This window comes from Equus quagga, chromosome 15, assembly GCF_021613505.1.
Source record: "Equus quagga isolate Etosha38 chromosome 15, UCLA_HA_Equagga_1.0, whole genome shotgun sequence".
NCBI classification, from domain to species: Eukaryota; Metazoa; Chordata; class Mammalia; order Perissodactyla; family Equidae; genus Equus; species Equus quagga.
In genome coordinates this window covers 48,827,448-48,850,473 of record NC_060281.1, presented here as the reverse complement: position 1 = coordinate 48,850,473, position 23,026 = coordinate 48,827,448, and the positions used below count along the sequence as shown (strand labels likewise).

Sequence of the window (23,026 nt, the reverse complement as noted above, 5' to 3'; positions counted from 1 at the left end):
ACAAGGAACATTCTCCCTTGCTGGCTTTCAAGATGGAGGGGACCATATAGCAAGGAATGCTGAGAGCAGTCCCAGGCTGACAGCCAGCCAGAAAACAGAGGCCTCAGTCCCACCCCTGCAAGGCGCTGGTATCTTGCCAATGCCCTGAAGGAGCTTAGAAGTGGATTCTTCTCGAGTCTCCAGAAAGGAATGCAGCCTGGCCGACACCCTGATTTTAGCCTGTGAGACCCTGAGCAGAGAACCCAGTCACATTGGGCCTTGACTTCTGACCTGCAGACTGTGAGCTAATCTGTGTCACTGTGAGCACAGAGTTTGTGGTGATCTGCTGTGCAGCCATATGGGAATACTCCAAATGAGCCGTCTGTATGAATTCCTGCCCCTGCCCAAATCCGATTGGCTGGAGAACTGAAAAATGACCACTTGAGTTCTTTCCCGTAAATATTTCGCAACACCTACCCAGTGGCAGACACTATGCAAGGGTGAGTTAGGCAGTAGAACGGACAGTTTCAGCTACCTTACTGTCCTGAGATAGCCTTAGGGCCCAAAACACTGAAAAATACTTTCACCCAAGGCACCGTTCCTTCTGGTTCATCTCTGGGGAGTGCCAGCATCTTTGGAGTGTGAGAATTCATACAACCCAATAACAAAAAGCAAACGTCCCAGTTAAGAAATGCGCAGAGGATACAAATAGACATTTTTCCAAAGAAGACACACAGATGGCCAACAGGTACCTGAAAGATGCTCAACATCACTAATCATCACAAATCAAAACCACGAGATAGCGCCTCACAAGTGTTAAAATGGCTATCATAAAAAAGACGAGAAAATAAGTGTTGGTGAGGATGTGGAGAAAACGGAACCCTTGTGCACTGTTGGTGGGAATGTAAATTGGTGCAGCCACTATGGAAAACAGTACGGGGGTTCCTGAAAAACCTGAAGACAGGAATTCCATATGATCCAGCAATCCTACTTCTGGGGTACATATCCAAAAGAAATGAAACAGCATTTTTTTTTTTTTTAAAGATTGGCACCTGAGCTAACAACTGTTGCCAATCTTCTTTTTTTTCCTCTGCCTTTTCTCCCCCAAATTCCCCCAGTACATAGTTGTATATTTTTTTAGTTGTGGCATGTGGGACACCACCATGGCTTGACAAGTGGTGCCACGTCCATGTCCAGGACCCAAACCGGCGAAACCCTGGGCCGCCGAAGCGGAGCCCAAGAACTTAACCACTTGGCCACGGGGCAGCCCCTGAAACAACATCTTGAAGAGCTATCTGCACTCCCACGTTTATTGCAGCATCATTCACAATAGCCAAGACATGGAAACAACCTAAGTGTGTCAACAGATGAATGGATAAAGATGACGTGGAATATGGATACAATGTAATATTATTCAACCACAAGAAAGAAGGAAATCCTGCCATTTGAGACATCATGGATGGAACCTGAGGGCATTACATTTAAATGAGATGTGTCAGAGAAAGACAAATACTATATGATTATCACTTGAATGTGGAAACTAAAAAAGCCGAACTCACAGAAACAGAGAGTAGAGTGGTGGTTACCAGCAGCTGGGAGGGGGAAATGGGGACATGTTGGTCAAAGGGAACAAACCTGCCATTAGAAGATAGTAGTTCTTGAGATCTCATGCACAGCATTGTGATGACAGCCAACCAATATCGCGTTACATACTTCAAAGCTTCTAAGAGACTAGATCTTAAATGTTCTCACCACAAAAAAGAATTACTTATGTGACATGGTGGAGGTGTTAGCTAACTCTAAGTGGTGATCACACTGCAATATAGAAATGTATCAGATCAATGTGTTGTACATCTGAAGCTTACACAATGTTTTATGTCAATTATATTGCAATAAAAAATCTTTGGGGTGTTATGAAGTGATTTTTAACCAAAAAAAAACCATAGCAGAACTTACAATAAACAATGGTCTCCAAGGTCGTCCTTGTCATTCTCCTACCCCCACAAACACCCAACACCACATTTCACAGCTCCTGAGTACAATGTAATTCTGTCTGCGTATATCTTAAAGACTCGATCATGGAGTTTATTTTTAATCCCAGATCAGTTATACTCCCCAGTACTTAGGACATTCTGGGTATTCTTCCTGTATCCAACTCTACATATATGCAGGGAGTACAAACTAACATTAACCAAAGCAACACAAACAGGAAAGTAAATCTCCCTGACTACATGTAATTCCATGTATAACATCATGATGTGCATTCTACTCACACTATTATAATCACTATGTGCATTCGCCATATTTCCATGTCGCCCTAACTGACACCCCCACCTCATATCTTGGTTTACAGGGAGATAGTCTGGAAAGAGCACAGGTTTTGGAATGAGTCTGGACTCGGGTCCTATCCCTTTTGGCACCTCCTATCACATGCCTTTAGCCTCCCTCTGATGTGAACTGCAGCTCTGGAAGGCAGCTCCGGGTGAGCTCATTCATGTGCCTACAAGGTCCCACCTCGAGGCCATGCCCGTGCATTTCTATGTTTTTCTGGTCAGAGTATTCTCTGAATCCCAGAGAACCTACAAGCAGCAGAGCCCAGTCATTCTGGGGAATTGAGGCAGTTCTGAACCAATGGGTGACAGAAGGATCAATGCCCCAGTCTCCCACCCTTTGAATGGACAATTTGAGGAGGCACCCTCAACACTTCTCAGAGATCCTGGGGCAACCGCAGCCCCTTGGCTATGGCAGCAACTTCAAGAATGCATCGCTTTATTGACTCTTTCTCCTTCCCTCTCTCACTCTCTCTGTTCCCTCACTCTCACTTCCCGGGATCACCTCCCAAACTACCTGCCGCAAAATCCTCATCTCAGGTTCTGCTCCTGAGAAACCCAGGCTGGCACATCTATTGCTAGCTAGAACTAACTTAACCTCTCTGAGTCTCAACCTCCTCCACTGTACAAGAGGTAAAAATACCGAATTCCTAAGGGTGTTGGCCGGCTTAAATGAGGTAACATAGGAGAATGACCAGGCACAGAGCACTGACCATGGCTGACAGCTAATATTAATACCAGCATTATTTAAAACAGACTCTTGCAAAGGAAATAATATGAAATCCTACGGTGAACCAGGATGAGTACAGCACTGAGGATCACCCTAACTCTCTCAGCTCCACTCAGACACTCAAGAATTAGTGCCCTTTTGGTGCCCTTAATAAATCGGTAAGGAATTTAGAGTGTACTTGTGAGAGGGGAAAAAAATGGAACTGAAGAGGATGTCTTTTCATTTGTTTCACTTCAGCTGTCAACCTCTCTGTTCAAATGCTTCACGACTGCCAAGTGCATTAGGAAAGTCAACCCTAAAATAGCTTAAGTATGCTTCAAACACTTCAAACGAAGTTCAATTAATCTTAAAAAAAAATAATTCCAGAATAAGCAGCTCAAAAACAAAGATCAATGTAGAAATCATCAAAGGTGTTTTCATTAAAGCATATCTTGTTTTAACTGAATTAATATTTTCTATAGAGATTTATGTAACTTGGAAACTCATTCTGCTCAAGACTGCTGCTTCAAAAGTTCAATTCTCTCATGTTTCTGAATTGTAAGGCCTGCAGTTTTTCATCTTAGGTTTTCTATATTGGGATGAAATTTAATCATGTCTCAACTCTCACAAAAGGGAGGGTTGGATTAGAGAACTTAAAATGACTTAGAGAAAAATCACTGTTTAAGTTTTAAAACATGCTCCACACTAGTTATTTGAAATATTCCCAACTCCACTTTATTTCAGAGCGCCCTGTACGTCTCGGGGCTGACCACTAAGCTGGAATCGCTGGGAACTGAGGACACTTACACTGCCCCAGCGCCCACTCAGGACGATGATGAAAAAGCACTCAGTGACATGAAAAATAACCGTCCCGTTCAGCAGCTAAGACAACTCACCCTCAGCTACGCGCCTGAGCGAGGATGCTCTAATCATGCTGTTTGTCCCGGAATCATCAGTCCAGCTTTCGCCAAGAAACAACTACATTCGGGAGCAGTGAAATGATGGAAGGACACTGAGGGAATATTTCAAATCTAGAGGTTTACAGCACCTGAATTTTAGAGTGACTATGGAAAAATATAAATCATAGAATATTTTCTACAAGGAAAAATGATACCTTGTTCACATTTAAGATGCCATTTATTGTACTGGGGAAAGCCAGACCAATACAAAGATTTAAAGAACTTCAACAAATAGCCTTGAGATTATAAAGAAAAAAACATGAAAAAGATGCAGTAGTTAGTTTCTACCAGGAGTCAGGAGTAATCACTTAATTCCATTATCAACCCAGGTCTGTGTCTCCTTTCATCTCAACTGCAGATCACTGCTCAAGCTCCATCTGACTGCAACTTCCACTGTAGCCACCACTATCAATTTCAAACGGATAATTATTCAACACAACAAAAAATCCTATTACCAGTGAAGATGGTATAATCAATTCTCAATTATATGTTTTAATGGGGCATAAGGATAGCAGAAGATATATGAAATATAAAAAAAAATCCATCAAGTTCATTTCAGGAACACTTTCAACCTATTTCACAACTAAGCCTTTTAACAGAGCTGATAAGTAATAAAAGATAGTGAGGTGTTAATGACTGAAATGGCCCCCCAAAGCTGCTGGGAGGAAGGAAATGGCTGACGTGAGGAAAACCAGGATAAACCTCTCTGTTAAAAGAGTTAATAAGAATCTTTTTAATCCAAAAATGTTAAAAGAGAAACAATAACATTTAATTAAATAAGAGTTAAGAAAAAGAGTTAAAAAAGAGATTCTGGTAATCTCTACATAATATTAAAGATTGGTGGGCCAGCCAGGTGGCAGAGTGGTTAAATTTTCATGCTCCACTTTGGCAGCCTGGGGTTTGCGGGTTCGGATCCTGAGCACAGACCTACACATTGCTCATCAAGCCATGCTGTGGTGGCGTCCCACATACAAAAAAATAGAGTAAAATTGGCACAGATGTTAGCTCAGGGCCAATCTTCCTCAAAAAAGAAAAAAGAGCATTTTTCATTCAAGACAAGACCAAGAATAAATTTAAAATCTATAATTTAAATATTTACAATTCAGATGTTTTTACATTATTAGAGAATATGAATTTTGTGATACTAAAATATACGATTAAGGGAGAAAAATGAAATCACTGTAAATTTCTAAATACAACTAGTAAACAAATATCTTTCCAAACTGTTTCTGATAAAAATTTAACTGCCAACAGGCTGTCAAACTACATGATCACTAAAGACTACACTAAATTATGTCAGTGTGACAATTTAAAAATTGGGACCCACTATTTTTTATGCTTCTGATTATTTGCATTTATTTATTAGGCTTTTTTTGATGCATAAACAATGCATCAATGCATAAACAATTTTTAATCTTAAAAAAGCACAAATAATAAGACAAAAATCCCTCTGTAATCACCATTAATAGATGACCACAACTAGCATTTTGGTGTACACTCATCAGGTTTTTTCTTTCCTTGAACTATATGAAATTGCAATATTCGATATTCCTTTTTTTTGTACCACTGGAAGAGCTGCATTGTTGTTTTTTAACTTTTTCCTTTGAAATAGTTATAGGTTCACAGGATGCTGTCAAGACATGTACAGGGCAGTCCCGTGCACCATCCCCCAATGGTAATAACATCTTAGACAATTATGGTACATCCATCCACACCATCCATCCAGTGCAAAAAAACTGACATTGGTACCCTCCACAGAGCTGACTCAGATGCCACAGTCCTACGCGCGCTTGTGTGAGCGTGTGTGGGGGGAGCTCCACGGAGTCTTATCACATGTACAGTCTTGTGTAATAACCACAATCAAGATATTCAACTTTCCTGTTACCACAAGGCTCCCTCTTGTGACCACTCTCTCCCTTCCTCCTCCCCCAACCACTAATCTGTTCTCCAATTCTATAATGATGTTATTTCACAAATGTTACATAAATGCAGTATATATATCCTTTTGAGATGAGCTTTTTTTCACTTGGCATAATGTCCTCGAGGTTCCTACAAGCTGTTGCATGTATTGATACTTCGTTCCTTTTTTTTTTTTTTAGATATAAAACACTTTTATTACAGAAATTCATTACAAACTTTCTTAAAGTTAGGGGGGAAAGTGATTTAACTGGTAAATTAATCAGTATTTTTGCAAAGTTTGGAGAAAGAAAGAAATCTACTGAATGACTCTACTGAATGGTATGGAAAATAGCAGTCCCCACATCTTGCTCAATTGTCATCAAGAAATTTTTTCTCTATGTCACCAACCATGCCGTGAAGGTGTCCCACGTACAAAAAAACAGAGGAAGATGGGCAGAGATGTTAGGTCAGGGCAAATCCTCCTTATTTGTGCTTCCGAGACATGCAGAGGTGTTTTCAGGAGACAAACTTCCTTGACGGTCTAGAGTATAAGGAAGTTAACCTGGTAAGTTGTAGGTAGTCACGTTTGCTGGATAGCAATTCTATATTATTCACAGAAAACATACTGGAAAACATTTGTTGTGACTAATATCTCTTCCTTGTCTTCCTATGGAGAAACCATGAGATTCAGTATCTGGTGAGAGTTCACTTCCTTGTTCATAAATGGCAGTCTTTTCACTGCATCTTCACATGGCAAATGGGCTACTTCGTTCCTTTTTATTGCTGAGTACAATTTCACGTTATAGATGTACCAGTCTGTTTAACCATTCACTCACCGAAGGACATCTGGGTTGTTTCCAACTTTTGGCTACTTTAAATAGAGCTGCTATGAACATTTGTGTACCAGTTCCTCGATGAAAATAAGCCATTTCTCTGAGATAGATAGCCAAGAATGCAATCGCTGGGTCAGATGGTAAGTACATGTTTTCGTTTTGAAAGGAACTGCCAAACTCTTTTCTGGAGTGACTATTCCATTTTCTATCCCCGTCATGGGTGGGGAGGTGGTCGGCTCCCGCCACGTTCTCGCCGGCATCTGGTGAGACCCGTTTCCTCCTCCTCCACCCCAGAGTATGTGACTGTCAGAAACAAGTCTCAACTTCCTCTTAAATATTTTCAATGATTTCTAGTTCTCCAAAGGTATTTTTAGTTCTTTGAGACTTTTTCCCCCTACTTTATTTTTCTTTACATTCGGACTTAGTAAAATATGTTTAATTTTAGAAAAATTCTGTTCATGAACTGAGGACTTGTCAGATGATGACAAAATACACAAAATTTCCTTCCAGTTTTAAAACCCACCTATTTACCATTTAATAGTTACCTTTTATTTCTACCTTAGTTTTCAAAATAAGGCACACTCAACCATTTCTAAAGTCTCCCTACCTCCTGCCCCCACCTTAAAAAATGAACACAAATTGTCTCAGATCAGACCAAAAAGAGACCTTTAATTACATTTTCCTAAAATTGGGTTTTTTATAGATACATTTAAAAAATATCAACTTCTGTACCCTATGTTTCTATAGTTTTTTAAAGTTTGCTGTCTAGCCTACATCAACAGTTTCCAAACCAGATTTATAATTATTTTATACCATACATTATTTCTATGAGTATTCCAAAGTATTATAGAGCCCTTATTCCCCAGAATTGGTATTTGGAAAAATATTCTCCTGTGCATGCTAAAGTTATTTTTTGAAAGAAAGTTAAAAGACTTTTTACCGAACTTGTTTTCACCCTCCCTCCAACACGCACATGTACGCTTACATACACCCCTTACACACATTTATCAAGAACCAAATGGTACTTAATTCTTTTACACGCAACCAAGAAAGGATACTCCTTACCTAAAATATAGTAGTTTAGAATACTGGCAGGTTTTGCAGACAGTCGGAATAAACAACTCTTTTAGACAACAAAGAAGTCATGGCAACTCCTAAGGAGTCACAAAGTTCAGTCCTTCGGAGCAGCTCCGGGAACAGCTGCTTCCTAAATCCATGTCATAGGAAACAAACACTATTCTAGTCTCTAAACTTCTGGAACACGTTTAAAATTCCTATCAGTTGCTCTGGAGGAAATGACCACTATCCAGAGTACTGGCAAAACAGTCACTGCAGAAACACCACGTGGACAAGGACTGCCGAAAACAGCAAGCTAGAGATGCTCCACGGCACCGTACCTTCTATGGGGGGGGAGGCAGCCTAGAACACCTCACACCCCCACCCCCCAGGCCTTGGATTCCCCATCAGTCAAAGGGAGGGGCTGGATGACATCCATAAGAAGGTCACTTCCAGTTCTTAAATACTATGGTTCTATTTTTACTTACTTTTGATTGGGGCAGGAAAAGGTCACCCCAAATCCTGTCTATTTTTTGGTAAAATGCTATGAAAGTCAGATTAGCAGTAAGGCATTTAGGACCTTTTGAATTAGTGACATTTCAGGAAAATTAGATTCAACTATTAACAAGAACCTGAAGGTATTCTTGCATTCATTTTCCTGGTCATTTTATTGCTTAAAGAATGATTAGAACCAAAAAGCTTAAGATTACTGGCTAAGTGAGGTGCACTCAATCCGTTGCCAGAGGCTTCACGAGTTATTAACCTGTTCCGCCTTCAGGGGCTCCAGGTTGGGAGGCTTACAGTAGAGCCTGACAGCCTGAAACGAGTCCAAGTAGCACCCAGATGTGCTGTCCTTCCTGCAGGGTCTGCAAACAACTAAACAGGCAGATGAGCCACAGGCTAAAGAAGTGTTTCAAGTCCACGTGAAAGTACTATTCTGTGACATGTCGACCAAAGGTACTTTTCACCGAACAATACATAAAAATGCTGTAAAAAATCAAGCGTGTATCATGTTATCCTCTTCTTTGGATGGTTTCCAATTTTTTCTTGTAAGACTAAAAATACTCCAGGCTAGAAGCTCTGTTGTGGATATTTAGACAAGAGCCTAATTTCCTAGAATTTTTAAGTTACATCCGACATTTTCCTGAATTTTACTCAGAGTATTGATCTACTTAATAATAATTTTTGTGGGGGGGGATATGGGGGAGGTTTAGACCGCTACAGGAATCCTTTCAAACCCCAAATGTGTTTCCTTGTTAGTACATAGAAGACTCTAGAAAAAGAAGTATAAAGCGGTGCCGAGGTCTAAGTGTGACAATGAAGTAGGAAAGAGTCCATTCAAAGGGTTATGGAGACAGCAGGCCAGTGCTTCATACCCTTTAATGGCATCAAAATCACCTCGAGGGCTGGTGAACACAGACTGCCAGGCTCCATGCCCAGGGTTCCTGATTCAGTCATTGGTGGGGCCAGAGAGCTTGCATTTCTGACTAAGTCCCAGGGGATGCTGATGCTGCTGGTCCCGGGACCAGGCTCTGAGAACCGCTGCGCCAGGGGAATGCTATCTGTGCATCCACTTCATTCACATTTTCACTTTGTACAAATATTTATACATTGGAAAAGAATGAATATAAAATGGGGAAGCTGGCACAATTCGTGGAAATGACAGAAACGTCCTCTCTTTAACTCATCTTTAAAATATCTATGAAATCATCTAAAAAGGAAAATCTCCAGCAGCAACCAAAATGTATAATTGTAAACAAGCGCGATCTACAGTCATCTTTAACGATGAGAGACAAGCGCCTTCAGGGCAAGATTCCCTCCATTCTGCAGAATCGCTTACCAGCCCTGGGCTCAATGGCTTGTGGATTCATACAAAACGTTGTGACCAGATCTGTTCTTTGTCCTGAACCCAGATCTAACCAAGGGTGGGTCCTCATCCTCTCCATTTCCAGAGACAACACGGAGAGGTGTTCCAATCATCTCCATTGAAAGGTTCATGTGAACAATATAAAATTATGTTTGTATTTAAAACTAACAGATAAAATTCTGCCAAATAAAAATTAAGAAAAGCGAAGGAAAAGTACACAAACCAAGAGTAAGATATGAGAGAAGGTATGCCAACAGATGCAGAAGAGATGTAAAAACAGGTGACTAATGGTGGGGTTCAGGATATGCTACCCCAAAATCTGGCACCTTGGCATACTGAATATTTCAAGCTGAAGGAGTTTGAGAAAACGGCAGAAGCAGGAAGTTCGCTCTGACCTTCCTCCTGCCTCTCCCCCGGAAGCAGGCATTAGACCCTCACGTGAGAGGGGCCTTCCCCACCCCTGGAGGAAGGGAGCATCCTCATCCCAAAGACGAGAAGGATCTGCGCACACAGGCCTTGCTCAGCGCCCCCAGTTCACTACACTTGCCAAGTACCCTTTGTCCTGTCAGATCTTTCCAAGACCGTCCACTCTTCATCAAACCCAGCATAAATACACCCAGGTTTAACTTTCTTTGGGTTTTCATTTCCTTATGTGTCACGTAAAACTTATATTAAATAAATCTGTGTACTTTTCTCCTATTAATATGTCTTTGTCAGTTTAATTTTCAGACCCAGCCAGGAACTCTAAGAGGGTCAAGGAAAACTTTGTTTCCTCCCTTACACTACCATGCCAAATATAGGCTAACACATTTTGAAGCATCAATGAAGTTAATAATTCCATTTAAAATTAACACAAGAAATGATGGAGAAAATCTGATGGAGAAAATGAAATCATTTCAAGTTTTCAAAGATCATGGTGCTATGGAAAAGGATGAAAAGCTATCGAATGGATTTTTCCTAGTAATTCTGATATCACAACTTGATTATATATTTTTAAAAATGCGGGGCTGGGGGAGCCTAGCCCTACCAGATATTAAAACATTTCCTAAAACCACAATTTAAACATTATTAAAAAAGAAATGAATAGATCACTGAAATGGAATATCCCCAAAAGATTTTGACTCGACCGTATGCTAAACAAACATAATAAAGGATCTGTCAGAAACAAATGAGGAAGTAAAGAAATTTGTAATAAGTGGTATTGTGAAAACCAGCTGACCATTTACAAAATTAATTTTGAGGCATACCAGATGAATTAAATAATTGAATACCAAAAAAGATACATGGAAAAAAATTTTTTTAAACTGAATTAAATCTTTAAGGTTACCAACACAGCGATCCTACACACTATTGAAGAAACTACCAAAGGTCAACAGATCTTATGTAACATGAACAGTAAATACTCTTGGATGTTTAAAAAAATACGATAAAAAGGGAAATGACAGACTGAGGAAAAAGTTGCCATGAGGGGCAAAGGACTATTATTTTACCATAGTGAAAAACGGAACAAAACTGTTGGGAAAAAATTAAGACTCCAATAAAACCCTTTTGATAGAAAAGAAACAGACAATTCAGAGAAGAAAAAAATGTTCAGCCTATGTTAAAAACGAAGTAACATTTCTGGCCAATTAAATATTAGCCAAATACAGACAATCCTAATAAGAGTGAGGTGAGACATTGTCATCATTAGTGACAGCATAAGTTGTTAAAAGACTCTTAGAAGGCAATCTGATAACATATATCGAAACCTATAAAAAATTCATACACTTTCACCTAATGACAGCTTTTCTGAAGATATATGCTAAGGACATAATACAAAAAAGAAAAGAGCCATCTACATAAAGAAGCTCATTTCTGTATTAAATGACACCTCCACTTGATGAGCCATCACGTAGCCATCAACAAACATGGTTAGGATAGTTATAAGATATTACGTGAAAGAAGAATAAAAAGATAGATATGTATAACTCATCATATGAAAAAAGACTAGTAGGCACTCCCCCCAAAAATAGTTTCACTAATAAAGTGAGATTGTGGATGGTTGTTTGTCCTCAGTGGTATAACCTCTTAGGAATGTTATTATATAGATTTAGAAGTAAATATTCAAATAAGCATAAGATTCTATAAATACACAAAGTATATCTTAATGCCCCAATAATAACAATAATAATAATAATAATGATAATGATAATAATAATATGTGTTTTGACTTATCCAACTAATACTTTACTGGTTTTGGTGGTGTTATAAAATTAAATAATTTCTTATTTAAAAATATTCAATGTATGAATGTATTTAGTCATTTATTCTTATGTGCTATCACCAATGCATTTAATTTATTCAGTACATTTGATAAACACATTTACTATGTGCCTATAACTCCCTATAACTTATTGGTTCATAGTCTAAAATATACTACTTTATAGCAATACTATAGTAAAATTTAGGGTTATCTGGAAATTTTATAACCAGAAATTTCTATTAATCAACATTTTTGAGCTTCATCAATATAAGTAGTTAACCACAATGATAAGCTAAGGCACTAAAAGATTTTAAAGACCTTTCTGAATTAGTAAAAAATTTTATAATACATTCTACTGCTTTGAAAATTGGTAATCTTTGACAGACTAAATGGTAAATATCAATGGATAAAAGGTTTGAATTAACCAGAAACTTCACAACCTTGAAAACCTGATATGCTTGTCATGTAACATAAATAATCACATATTTAAAAGTTTTGGAATAGCTCCACCTGCTATAAATTCATGGTCACTAAACATAATCTGTTCATGGGTTAAGACAGATCACACCTAAGGTTTCACGTCAATACTTTCTATTCCCAGATTCTAAACTTTCAAAACAAAAGAAAACAAGTTCTTCCAATTTCCAACATTTGGAAGGAAGGAATGACATTTACACAAACAGAAACTTAAGGACACAAAAACTAAAAGCATCCCCTTGCTCCTAACATTCGGATTTCAGTAAAAAGTGGTGTCGATGGAATTTTCTCAGTAAGACAGTTCTCATACCTATGATGACAGATTTAGACTGGCTGCTATTTTATAAAAGAATCTTGAGAAATCTCCAAAAACGAAACTCATATGCCTGTCCAAAGAGATTTGGAGGAGGAGGGAAAAAAGAGAAAGAAAGCAGTGAGATCTCAGTACATCTAAAAGTAAGGCAATGTGAATTTAAAAAGGGGCTGGCCCCATGGCATAGCGGTTAAGTTTGGTGCACTCCGCTTTGGTGGCCTGGGTTCACAAGTTCAGATCCTGGGCGTGGACCTACACCTCATCAGCCATGCTGTGGCAGCGACCCTCACATGTAAAGTAGAGGAAGACTGGCACAGATGTTAGCTCAGGGTTAATCTTCCTCAAGCAAAAAAAAGACGAAGATCGGCAACAGATGTCAGCTCTGGGCTAATCTTCTTCAGCAAAAACACCAAAACAAAATGAAACAAAAAAACCTGTTGGTAGTGAGTGGGCCTGGTGTGGAAGCCTACAGTTTGGGTTTTTTTTTAAATCATGAGAAAACCATCTGAGATATAGATACCAAGTTTAAATTTTCATTCATTATTAAAAACTTATTTCTGTATCTTACTCATCCAGGAGCAAGCAACCATTTGACAAATGTGAACTATTTTGACAGCAATCCCCTGAGATTAGTCTCACTATCAGAATGAGGAAATAAACTTTGGTTGCTTAAGTCAGATGGAAAAAAATGCAGCCAGACACCACCACTTACAATTTTATGTTTGACCCCAAAGAATGTGTCAAAGGAATGCTATCTGAGAGTCTATAATTTGAGCACTTCTATCTGAACAAAAATGCTTTTCTTCCTTTTACAGGGGATCTGAAATATGGGAGTCCAGAAACACACAGGCTGCATGTGGGCGACAAGTGAGGCCGTCCTTGGGCGGCCCGTTTCTGTCAGCCCTCCCTACTCCCTGGGCACCCCACGGCTACCTTGGGCCTCCTCCTGGAGCTAATTTTCCTGCCCTCAGTAGGTGGCATTCTCTTTTTTACCAGCATTTTACACTCAGCTAGCTGTGAACTAAGCTCTGCAAAAAATTTTTACAGGACGAGATCCTTTCAGCTTGTCAGAGCCAAGAGTCTGTGTTTTTAGGTTTAGTATCTCCCGGGGACACTTGCATTTTAACAGGACACTGTAGAATCCCAAACCCTTTAAAGCTCAAGGAGTAAAGCTAAGTGAGGAATTGCTGTTGATCTTTCTGAGGAGGGGCTCCTGCCCATGACTGCCCAAGTCACACCACCGCTGGAGCCAGCTCCTGATGTCGCCAATCCCACTTCCACTCCAGGAACTCTGCTGTCCCAGGGTGAGAGAACCCCACTTCTTGTCGGGAAGTTCCCCACAACGCATCAGTGCAAAGCCAGGAGATCACAATCCTCTTCAGTTTCAGATTACACATCAGCAGAATGATTCTCCGTGCTGATGGAATAATTCAGACGTTAGATTGCTTTAGACTTTAAATATCTCTGAAGAATACTCAATAGTATTCAAAACAAACATCTTTACAGATGTTTTTACTATGCTGCCTTGATTGCAAATGAATTAGTCTAAAATCTAGAACTATGGTTTCAAACCTTTCCCAGTTTGAGTAGATGTACTTTTATTGACAATTTATTGAAAAAATACATGACAACAAAAATCTATTATGAATTCAGTAGCACTTTAAAAGTGACTCAATTTTATTTTACACACATCTGAAATAGAATATCACATATATTCGCAATACAAAATATTTACCACATAGGACACAAAGCTCAACATGCTTTTGGATGCAAGGGCCTCTCATTAATGTCCTCATGTCACAAGTTGGAAACATTCTGCCTCTAAAAGGTTCAGTGACAGTCAAATCTCAGCATGCTTGAAAGCTGACCATATCTGCTGGAACCTCATCATTTCCAGAAAATATTTTAGAAATGGGATTTATTACAATTACAAGCTAGTGAAGGCTTATGAATGAGTTACATGAATAAATTAGTGTTATGAATGGTTGCCTTGGTCCCCTCCCTCTTTCCACCACAAGTCCTTCACTGCCAGCTAACATGATGCGGATGAGACGCGGGCTCTGTGCTTCCCAGACAGGCTGGTGGTCTGGCCAGCGGGGCTGGCAGGAACAGGTACTGAGTAGATCCACGAGTCCAGAGGCAGAGGAAGAAGCTGCAGGAAGAGGGGACTAGCAGTGCCAGGGCTGGGGGGTGCCGCTGGCAACATCTGGGCAGCCTGTTGAGTCGTCTGAATTTTCTCACTTCCCTTTGTATTACTTCCTGAAATTTCACCAATTAGAGATTTATATGTTTTAACATATCCCTTTTAAGCAAGTAGAATACTGTATTTGGGAGCTCTGAGAAATTTTAATATTCAAAATTTAATGTGAATTATTATGCTTTCTCTCTAATATTTCTCTCAGATTAACTGCTGTATAGATAAGGAGAGAAATGCGTAGAAGGATGATTTTGAAGAAAGGAGCCGTGGAGGTGGGAGGAGTGTGCAGCCATAGTGGGGGCTCAGCAGGGACTTTCAGCCATGACAGGAATGCCTAGCAGAAAGAGGGACCAGAAAGTGAAAAAGACAAGCATGAAATGTCAAAAACACACCATTCCTGATTCAAAATCGTGTTCAGAGATTCTTTTACCCTCTGCTCTTCCTGTTTCTCCCGGCTCTTCAACTACGTGACGGGCAGTGAAGACTTTTGTAGGAACAGTTTAGAAACTACACCGCTATTCAGGAAGCATCCCTAAGCAACTGCTTTCCTAGTCACAAATGACTGACGGCCAACATCCTCTGGTCCTCCAAACAAACCATCTCTCCTCTCGCACCCCTGATCCCACGACTGCACGTGGCCTCTGCTCAGAGGCCTGCACTGAGCAAATAGCTGCCATCCTCCAGGTCTCGGCTCGGCTGTTCCTTGCTCTGACAAACGCAGGAAACGTTAGGCTCTCTCTCCTCCATGCTCCCACTGTGGCAGATGCATTTTCATTGGTGCCACATGCTTGCCCTCTGTCGCTCCACCAGACCCTAAGTTCCTTGAAGGCAGACACTAGGTCTTTTAAAGGAGATCAGGATACGCCTCCCTAAAACATGCCACTTTGGCATAAGGATTATTTCGAGCTGAAGGCATTTGAGAAACAGCAGATGCCGGACAAGCTCTTTGACCTTCCCCTTGCTGTCTAAAAGAAGGGTATAAATTTCCCTTTGTAAAGGAAATAGAAATGTTCATTTGTGAAGGTGTCTCGGTCTCCTAATCCAGAAAGAGGAGGGTGACTCTCAACCACTGGGGGTCACTCGTCAACGGAGGAGGCGCCAAGTCGAGTCTGCATCACAAACCGTACTACACACCTTTACCTTCCATCAGGTTCGCCCACATGTCTGCCTTATCACAAATTACCACCCCAGAAGCCCAAACTCCCCGTCCCGGTCTAGTTACTTCTCCACAAGGCGTCGCCCTTTCTTAAACGGTCTAGAAGCCGCTGTAAGAGCTGCTGCTTTGGGTCCTCACTCCTTTTCTCTGAAGGCCCCCACGTACACGTAAAAATGAAAATATTAACATCAAATGAAATGTGTGTGTCTTTTCTCCTGTTAATCGGTCTTTTGTCAGTTTAATTTTCAGGGCCCTGAGCACTAAACGTAGGAGGTAGAGGAGAAAGTTCTTCCTCCTCTACACTTTCAATTCGGCAGCTTTAGCGCCCATAATGTGCTCAGCAAAAGTCTGATGAATCAACTGGTAACAATCCTAACAGGGAGCCTGCATAGTAAACACCAAACGTCCGGGAGCAGGGGAGCACCAGTTGCACAAGTGGATGGCAGCAGCTTTTAGTTGGTTGCTTGACTGCAAAGCTGCAGAAGGTGGTCAGAGCAGGCCAGATGTTCAAGATGCAGTGATGTAGAAGATAAACAGCACACAGCAGCTCAGGAAACAGCAACACGGCTGACAGGAAACTCTAGCCTGCCATTATATGGGCTGAGAACAACATATACAATTATCAAGGCTAAAAGTGGGAGCAGGAAGTGGCTACAACAGGCTTTCCAGGGCTGGCAATGGACAATGACATCAAGTTGGTCCATATAATCAGTGCAGGACTCATTCAAAAACACCTAAGCTTAACAACATCCATTTGAGTACAAAAACACCATTACCCAAGGACTACAGAAAAGTTGGCCACGAAACCTGTAAAGCATTAAAAATAGCATTCCAAAAATAATAAATCACCCCCAACTGGTCAACAAAATACAGCCCTTGAATCCCTCCCCAAAATTCACATTTACAAAATGATGCAGTGAACTTGTCCTTGGGGTGGACAACAGCCGAAAGCAGGCAGAGAAACTGAAGGAGTATTGAGAGTTTATTCAGAATAGTGTACAACCTACAAGGATATTTACCCATTCAACGACAAGTTCAATACATGCGAGAGATTATGGAAATTCTCTTTTATGTACTCAGTTAAAATGACAGCAATTTATATACAAGAAGCCTATTCTGTTGTAAGAAAAGTAAAACTTACAAGCTGAACATTCCTAAAATAAGACCCAGAGTGTTCTGAAAACTGATGCAACAATGTCCTTTACATGAACTCTCCAGATAATGTCAATATTCCTTAGAATGAAGACTTGCCCACCTATGCACTACACTGAAATAAGTTGTTTTCTTGGGGTACTTCATGGTCTTCCACTGTTCTAAGCACAAACTAGGAACTCAAAAGTGATGTGAAATGAATGAATCAATGACTAATTCCAAGACAGGAGTCAGAAGGCACAGCATTCAGAAAATACCCTCTCAAAAAAAAGTTTAGTCTAAGCCAAAACAGAATTGATTTCATTTCATCACTTTGTCTTTTTGTATATGATCATAAGCAGGAGAGAAAAACAAACCAAAAAACCCCCCAAACTCTTGCCATCTTATGAAAAAGTTCTGCCTAAAAATCTAGTAAAACAAGTCAAGTTTACTCTGAGATGGCTCGTAATGTAAGAGGATCACCACTCTGTGATATTTGTACATCCTTTAAATATGTTAGCATACGAACTAAGGCCCTAGATATAGATGCAAGATTTTTAAACACTTAAAAACAAACTTCATATTATGTAAGTTGGCACCATACGAGAAAATATTCTGTCTTGAATTCAGGTAAGATGGAACCACAAGGTACTCCAGAGAGAGAAGTGGTCTGACCAGCATTCTGGCCTCAATCGTTTCAGGCCTTTCAATGTTCTTTCTCCACTCCCTTCCTTGTATGCACAGGAACAACTCTGTTTATGCTTCATGCTCAAGGCGATTAATGAGAACACTCTTGGCATCAGATGAGCTTTGTCTTTTTGGCTCAGACAGCTTTGCCATTTCTTAAATTTACTTATAAAAACAGATGTGGGTCTCCTAGAAAAAGGCCTAGAAGTCTGATAGTTAATTTCTCACATCTTTTTCATTTTTTTGCCCCTTCCTTTCCTAAACCTAATGCCTTCTATTTATGATCATGGGTACGTACACAAAAGATGAAATCATTTCCAACTTACTAGAATCTCTTAACTATGACAGTGAAAAAGTTCTGACATTTACCATTCAGGGCATTAAGAAGCTACAATGATCCAGCAAATGATTTCAACATCATGTTTTATTTTTCTTTCTTTATATCAGCATTTCGTTACCTTTTTATATAACTTAAGAGAACCTTTGATTCTCTCTGTATAATTTAGAAAATTGTAAAAAAGGAAACATATTCCCAGGTGTCAATTTCACAGACAGAATGGAAAGCACTAAGTAAAAATAATACATGTTTTAGTTTTCCGAGCAAGACACTTCTCACCATTAGCCTGGAAATCCCAGTACTTTCTGCTGTATTTTGAAAGATAAAATGAATTAGACTTATTGTAATCCCTTTGAGAAACGGTAATTTGCTTCTATTAATTCACTGAGTCAATTAAAGGACACTGGGAAAATCACAGAAAAGATTCTTCCACATTTTGTATTTCACAACTAAAATAAAAGCTCAGAGTTTAAAGTTGACACTGTAGTCCTGGAAAATGTCCTACAATCATCTTTCGTTGAATTAGTGGATTACAGCTCACAGTTTGTGTCACTTTGATTGTTCTCTTGTATTCATCAGACTCACTTACATTTCCCCTGATGACTTCATGAACTAACAGAACAGGCGGGTCAATCCCAGACTGCCTGAACCCAGACTATAAGCCACTTCCACCTCAAGATTCCCCATCCCACAGAGGGATGTGACCTTCCCCGTGTACAGCTGAGTGCTTGGCCTATAGTAAGTACTTAGTTTTTTTTTTTTTTAATGAAATGGATATATGAGTGAATAAATAACTTGTCTGTGATTTTTCCCAAAGTCTTATGAAGAAGGAGGAAAGCAGGAAGATGTTTAAACTAAACTGCTGTGTGTAGGCCATCAGGGCTAAGCTCCTGCTAAGGAAAACCCAATGCCAAAAACACAAAGAGGTGTGTGCTGGGGATGGGGTGGAAGCCACAGACGCTGGCTTACTCGCCCTTATTATCCCCTGGCTGGGAAGCTTGACCATGCAGAATTCAAGGCAGGCAGGCTCTCAAACGTCCCTAATATTCGCTATTTTCATTTTTCCCTGGGTTCGAGCTGCCATTATCTCTCACTAGCTGGTCAACAGCCTCTTAATTGGTCAATCCGAATCTACACTGGCCCTCTTCCAATCCATTTCCGCACAGCAGCCAGAGAGACTTTTCTGAAAAGCAAATCTGATCACGTCATCCCTTGTTTAACAAACCCCTCCCTGACTCCACTGCTCTCTGGAGGACTGCATGGTCCCATCACCTCTCCACCTCATCAGGTCACCACCACCTGCACTCACTCCCAGCAGCTCTAAAGGCCTTCTTCGATCTCTTCAAACTTGACATAATCCCACCAGCCTTCAGTTTTGCGCATGCTCTTCCCTCTAGTTGGAATCTCTACCTTTCCCTCTTAGTTCCTACTCAACTTTCAGATCTCAGCTTAAGTACCACTTCCTCAAAGAAGAATTCTACGACCTCCATAATTAAGTGAAACCCAACCTATTAATAAACCTCATAGGAAACTGCTAGAAGAAAACAGGAGAAAATCTTCATGGCCTTGGGTTAGACAAAGAGTTCTTGGATGTGGAAGCAAAAGCACAATTCATTAAAAAATTTTTGATAAAATGGACTTCATCAAAACTAAAAACTTTTGTGCCTCAAAATATATAATTAAGAAAATGAAAAACCACAAACTGGAAGAAAATATTGACAAGTCATATATCTGATAAAGAACTTGTATCCAAAATATATAAAGAACTCTTTCAACTCAATAATAAGACAATTCAATTAAGAAACGGGCAAAATATTTCAACAGCCATTTAACCATAGAAGGTATAGAAATGGCTAATAAACACAAGAAAAGACGCTCAACATCATTAGTCAACAGAGGAGTCCAAATCAAAATGAGATGAGATACCACTTCACTCCCACTACAATGATTATATTAAAAATGACAGACAATAACAAGCGTTGTCAAGAATGAGGAAAAACTGGAACCCTCATACATTGCTGGTGGGGATGTAAAATGGTAAAGCCACTACAAAAAAACAGTTTGACAGTTTCTTTAAAAAGTTAAACATAAACTTACCATACGACCCAGCAATTCTCCACTCCTAGGAATCTTTGCAAGAGAAATGAAAAGATATATCCACACATAGACTTGCACATGAATGTTTACAGCAGTATTGTTCATAATAGCCCCAAACTGAAAACGATCTAAATGTCCACCAACTGGGGAAGGGATAAATAAAACGTGGTATATTCATACAGTAGAATACCATTCAGCAACAAAAAGGAACCAAGTACTGATATACACTACAACATGGATCAACTTCAAACATCATGCTAAGTGAAAGAAGCTACATACAAAAGACTACACATATTGTTATGATTACATTTACAGGAAATGCCCATAAAAGGCCAAGCTACATAGACAGAAAGTTGATTAATGGTTGTCTGGGGCTGGGAGCTGGGATTGACTGCAAATGCAGAAAGGGATCTTCTTGGGCTGATAGAAAGGTTCTAAAACTGGATGACGGTGGTGATGGTTGCACAACTCTAAAATTTACTAAAAATCAGTGAATGGTAGACTTAAAATGGGAAAATTTACGATATATACATGATACTTCAATACAGCTGTTAAAAAACAAAAACGAAACCTCACGTGAACGCGTGGCTCTTCTGCAGCACTCCCTCTGAAGCGTCCAGCATGCCAGGCACTCGGAGGGGAGATACAGAGTCCTCTGCAAGCGCTGTGCTTCTTTTCTAAGAGGCCGCTAACACCGGAGAACAAGCACAGGCTCTCAAATCAAGAGGATAATGTTCAAACACCTGTCTCACCACTTACTAGCTGGGCAATTTTGGAAAGTTATTTAAAATCACTCAAATGCAATAAAAAGGGGCAAGACTACTGACGGTTGCTGTGAGAACTACAATAATAAAATATGTACAGTACAGCTTACACCCCCTTCACGCCACTGAAGCTGCTCTTCTCACAGTCACCCAGGGTCTACATGGTGCCAATTCCAACGGACATCTTTCAATCTTTGTGATACTGTGAGGACGACACAGCTGACCACTCACTCCAGTATCTAATTACTCCAAATTCTATCAATGCTGCTTCCCAAATACCTCTTGAATCCATTTTCACCTCTCTCCATCACTCCTACCTCCATCCTAGTCCCATTTCCTATACCTTCTCCCTGGTGTCTCTGCTCCTACTTAAGTCTTTCTTAATTCTACCTCATCTTTTCAAATTATAAATCAGATGATATTTCCTCCAATACACTATTTAAAACCTTTGTTGGCCTTCCATTGCAACAAACATGAAGTCTGAACTCTTTATATCTCTCTGTAAGGCCCTCTGAGATCTGGTATCTGCCCATGTCTCCAGCCTCACTGCATTCTGGCCACACAGGCCGCCTTCAGTAGCTTCAAACTTGCCAAGTTCTTTACTTCCTTAGAACCTTTGAACACGTTGGTTTTCTCCTTCTCATCCTTTAGTCTCAGACTTAACACTTACTACCTTGGGTAGCCCATGCCCTTTCCATCCCTGTCACCAATCTAAACCCTGCCACTGTGATGATGGTTGTAAACTGCCTATCTCTTCCCACTAGACCAAACTCCATGAGGGCATCTCCTCTGTCTCCTCATACATACATTTGTTAACGTGCAGGTACACGTATATATGTGCATACACACATACACACGTGTGTACACCTAGTATATACATGCGTATCTATTATATATATGTATACCTACTAACCAGCATAGCATCTAGCACATAGAGGGCAGTCAACAAATGAATCCCATGATTTACTTTTTGTTAAAGTTTACAGAATAAAATGACCATTAACCCAAGTCTTCCAAGTACACTTTCCAACCCTTGCAGGATGTTTAGTCCTGTCCAAAACATTTGCTCCATGCCAAAAGATCCTTGATATTTGTTCCTGTTCAAAACCATTTGGCGTGGACCAAAGGTGGTCCATGGACAGGACCCAATGTCAAGGACCTTTTGGCGTGGACCAGATGTCTTACCAATGTTTTTGACAAAGCTAAATATCTGCTAATATTCTCAACAGCCGCAAGACAACTTAGAGACCCCTTCTGGCTCCAAATGCACTTGTATGTGCTCTTATTAAAGCAACTGCCTTACTATTTTTCTATCTCTTCACTAGACTCTCAGCTCCTTGAAGGTAAGAGTCTTTTCCAGTCTGAATTCCCAATGCTTAACAAAGAAACAGTCACAAATCTTTGTTGAATCAGCAAACACTGATTATGGCAGAAATTCATTTTTTAAAAACCTGATTTTTACTTGGGCAATCATTACAGATACCAATATACCAATGGTATGGTTTCACTTAGATGCTTAAAAAACATTTAATCAGAAAAGAAAGCCAAATCACCTACATCATCTCCAAAGAGCCTGCTTTCACTTTCTGTATAATACACTTATAATATATGTGTAATTTAATTCCAAATAATTATTTTTTTAATTAAAAAAATCTGAAAAAAACCCACACATTTACACTTTTTCCATATTTTCACCCAATCATGTTTTAGCATCGTGATCTACTCTGGCCTAGATTCTGACTAAATCAATTCCTGATTTACTAACAATAATCTCTGGAATAAACTAAAAATTGAAATTGATACAAAAGAAGCCAAGAAAAAAAAAGCAACCCCCCTCGCCCATGCACACTCTGCCAAAAGACCCTCCCAGAAAATTGGAATCACATTCGCAAATAAAGACTTAATGTAAGATCTAGGATTTAAACCACTTTTCTGCAAAAAATAATTCTGTTAAAAAATATATTGTGATGGATAGAATGCTTCCTTTGGTTGT

At 39.8% G+C, this 23,026-nt stretch overlaps 1 protein-coding gene across 3 annotated transcripts in view; it reads right to left on the bottom strand.

Moving 5' to 3' along the window:
* Positions 1–23,026, bottom strand: part of DTNBP1 (dystrobrevin binding protein 1) — a 118,329-nt gene that overhangs the window by 12,471 nt on the left and 82,832 nt on the right. The gene's annotated exons all lie outside the window — the stretch shown is intronic.